Source organism: Triticum dicoccoides, chromosome 1B (genome assembly GCF_002162155.2).
Source record: "Triticum dicoccoides isolate Atlit2015 ecotype Zavitan chromosome 1B, WEW_v2.0, whole genome shotgun sequence".
NCBI lineage: Eukaryota > Viridiplantae > Streptophyta > Magnoliopsida > Poales > Poaceae > Triticum > Triticum dicoccoides.
In genome coordinates, this window is record NC_041381.1 from 138,785,902 (window position 1) to 138,790,192 (window position 4,291).

Consider the following 4,291-nt stretch of genomic DNA (forward strand, 5'->3'; position numbering starts at 1 on the left):
CTCTAGCACCTTTAGTACCAGTTCTTGGCACGAACCGGTACTAAAGGTCGTCCTACATAAACCCTTCGTCCACCCGAGCTCGCTCTATTCTTCCCCTTTCCCCTCTCCTCTCTGTTCTTCCCCTCTTCCTCTCGAGATCATCACACATTTTGCCCAAAATTTGTCAAGATTTGAAGGCCCCCATCCATTCAAATGATCACAAAGGTTAGCAACTTTGTCCTTTCATCTCTCATTGCTAGATTAGCTCTTGCAATGCTTTATATAGTTATTAATTTGTGAGTTTAGTAATTTGGGAGGAAATATATAAATGTTCTAGTATTTGATTTATATGCAATTTGAGGTTAAAATAACACTTAGTTTGCATATGTAGGTGTGGTTTACTTAGTGCCTTCTAAATCTCCGTCGTAACCACCGTCGATCGCCCGCACCGTCCCGTCGCCGGCACCACCTTGTGGTGAGCCTCTTGTTCATGAAATTTTATATAAAAAATTGATGTTTGTGTGATTTGGATATATAGTTACTCGTATAATAATTATCTTGCCTGTACGTTATTTGTTACACATAGTGCCATGGTTTTGATATCCGTCCCCGTCGGCCCTCGTCCTTGTTATGATTCGGATGTGGTATATTCTCTTTTAAAACTATTTGTTGCATTTTGTGTTTATGACAAATTATGCCCATCAAGTTGACATAGATATTTTTATCTAGGAGGTATGTGAACCGGAAATTCCAACCGACCCTATTGTCGAGAGGTTAAATTTAGTTGAAAGAGAAAACGAGTACTTGAAAGAAAAATTGAAAAGAATTGAGGGGGAGAAGATGGAATTGGAGTTGCATGTTGCCGATGTCGTCGATGATCACAAGATCAAGAAGGAGAAAATGCACTTGAAGATTAGAAAGATTAGAAAATATGCCATCGATAGTGAGGCTTGGTATCATTATGCTGTTGGATCAATTGTTACCTTAGTTGCGATCTTGATCGCATTTGTTGTTGCATTTAAATGCTTTAGCTAGAGAGTTATTTGTTTGTTGCATTTAAGTGTTGTATGACCTTTATGTATGAACTTGTATTAATTTGGTCTATTCGGTGTTGTGTAATGAAGATGAGCCGGCAATGGATGTACGATGACTGATGCTCTCCCCAGTTTGTTGAAGGCGTGCATACTTTTCTGCTTGCGGCTGAGGCAAACAAGCGGGCGGATGGTTTTATGCCTTGTCCATGTGCTGGCTGTAAGAATGGTCGTAATTACTCTACGTCAAGAACCATTCACGTCCACCTGTTTGAGTCCGGTTTCATGCCCCACTATAATGTTTGGACCAAGCACGGAGAAAGAGGGGTTATGATGGAAGACAATGAAGAAGAAGAGGACGACGACAGCTATCCTGGCCATGGGTTCCCTGAAAACGATGATACAACAATGGGGGAAGAAGCTGAGCCGGTAATGCAGGAAGAAGCTGAGCCGGCAATGCGGGAAGAAGCTGAAGAAGAGGCATCAGATGAGCCCGTTGATGATCTAGGTCGGGCCATTGCCGATGCAAAGAGAAACTGCGCAAGTGATTTGGAGAAGAAGAAGTTGCAGCACATGTTAGAGGATCACAAAAATTTGTTGTACCCGAATTGCGTAGGTGACAAGAAAAAGCTGGGCACCACACTAGAATTGCTGCAATGGAAGGCAGAGAATGGTGTATCTGACAAGGGATTTGGAAAGTTGCTGGTAATGATAAAGGATATGCTTCCAAAGGACAACGAATTGCCCGAGAGTACGTACGAAGCAAAGAAGGGTGTCTGCCCTCTAGGGTTAGAGGTGCAGAAGATACATGCATGCCCTAATGATTGCATCCTCTACTGCGGTGAGTATGAGGATTTGAACGCTTGCCTGGTATGTGGTGCATTGCGCTATAAGATCAGCCGCCATGAGCATGGTGATGTCGAGGGCGAGCGCCCCAGGAAGAAGATTCCTGCCAAGGTGATGTGGTATTCTCCTATAATACCACGTTTGAAATGTTTGTTCCAAAACAAAGAGCATGCCAAGGTGATGCGATGGCATAGAGAAGACCGTAAGAAAGACGGAAAGTTGAGAGTACCCGCTGACGGGTCGCAGTGGAGAAAAATCGAAAGAAAGTACGGGAAGGAGTTTGCAGATGACGCAAGGAGCGTATGGTTTGGTCTAAGCGTAGATGGCATTAATCCTTTTGGGGAGCAGAGCAGCAACCATAGCACCTGGCCTGTGACTCTATGTTTGTATAACCTTCCTCCTTGGTTGTGCATGAAGCGGAAGTTCATTATGATGCCAGTCTCATCCAAGGCCCTAAACAACCCGGCAACGACATTGATGTGTACCTAAGGCCATTAGTTGAAGAACTCTTACAACTATGGAATGGAACAGGTGTACGTGCATGGGATGAGCACAAACAGGAAGAATTTGACCTAAAGGCATTGCTGTTCATGACCATCAATGATTGGCCTGCTCTTAGTAACCTTTCAGGACAGACAAACAAGGGATACCACGGATGCATGCACTGTTTGGATGATACCGACAGTATATATTTGAAGAGTTGTAAGAAGAATGTGTACCTGGGACATCGTCGATTTCTTCCGAGCAGGCATCCCGTAAGAAAGAAAGGCAAGCATTTCAAAGGTGAGGCGGATCACCGGACGAAGCCTCGCCACCGTACTAGTGCTGATGTACATGATATGGTCAAGGATTTGAAGGTGATATTTGGAAAGGGTCCTGGCGGACAACCTGTTCCAAAGGATGCTGACGGTCGCGCACCCATGTGGAAGAAGAAATCTATATTTTGGGACCTGCCATATTGGAAAGACCTAGAGGTCCGCTCCGCAATCGACATGATGCACGTGACGAAGAATCTTTGCGTGACCCTGCTTGGCTTCTTGGGATTGTATGGGAAGACAAAAGATACACCTGAGGCACGGGAGGACCAGCAACGTATGCACGGAGAAGACGACATACATCAGGGTCATGCAAGCTACGCTCTTACCAAAGAAGAGAAGGAAATCTTCTTTGAATGCCTGCTCAGTATTAAGGTACCGTCTGGCTTCTCGTCGAATATAAAGGGAATAATAAACATGGCAGAGAAAAAGTTCCAGAACCTAAAGTCTCATGACTGCCATGTGATTATGACGCAACTGCTTCTGGTTGCATTGAGGGGGCTTCTACCGGAAAACGTTCGATTAGCCATTGTGAAGCTATGTGCATTTCTCAATGCAATCTCTCAGAAGGTAATCGATCCAGAAATCATACCAAGGTTACAGAATGATTTGGTGCAATGTCTTGTCAGTTTCGAGTTGGTGTTCCCGCCATCCTTCTTCAACATCATGACACACGTCCTAGTTCACCTGTGCGAAGAGATTAACGTTTTGGGTCCTGTATTTCTACACAATATGTTCCCCTTTGGGAGGTTCATGGGAGTCTTAAAGAAATATGTTCATAACCGTGCTAGGCCAAAAGGAAGCATCTCCAAGGGCCATCAAAATGAGGAGGTCATTGAGTTTTGTATTTACTTTCTTCCTGACCTTAAGCCGATTGGTGTTCCTAAATCGCGGCATAAGGGCAGACGGGATGGAAAAGGCACGCTAGGAGGGGAACAAATAATATGTATGGACGGACATTCTCTCACTGAAGCACACTACACAGTTCTACAGAATTCCGCCTTGGTGGCTCCGTATATGGATGACACAAGAATTTGCTACGCTCCAAACACCCGGAGCGGTCTGATGACTGGATTACACGTGAACAAACCAGGAGTTTCGCCAGCTGGTTGCAGACACATACCATGCATGACACCTCTATTGAAGATGACCTGTACTTGCTGTCCCAGTTACCATCTTCGAATATAATGACTTTCAAAGGGTACGAGATAAATGGTAATACATTTTACACGATCGCCCAAGATAAGAAGAGCACCAACCAAAACAGTGGGATCGTATTTTATAGCATTCTGATCATATTTTCTAAATATTTCTTACCCATCTCTCTTTTAGAAAATAAGATTAAACGACAGAAGACTTCCTCCATTGGGATCGTATTCGAGGAAAATATCTTGCGGGAATTCTCTGTGCTCCAATGCCGATGTAAGTACCTGTTGCATATCACTATATTTTTACATCAGCATGTATTTTGTTAATCAGCGTGAATCCAACCTTTATCTGATCTAGCAAAATGTTAAAGGCGCCAATGTTGATTTTTGTAAGGAAAACTGCCTGGTAGTTTTGCATACTGAGCTGCATGAGTGTACTATCTCATATCATGCACATTACTGAATTGTAGTG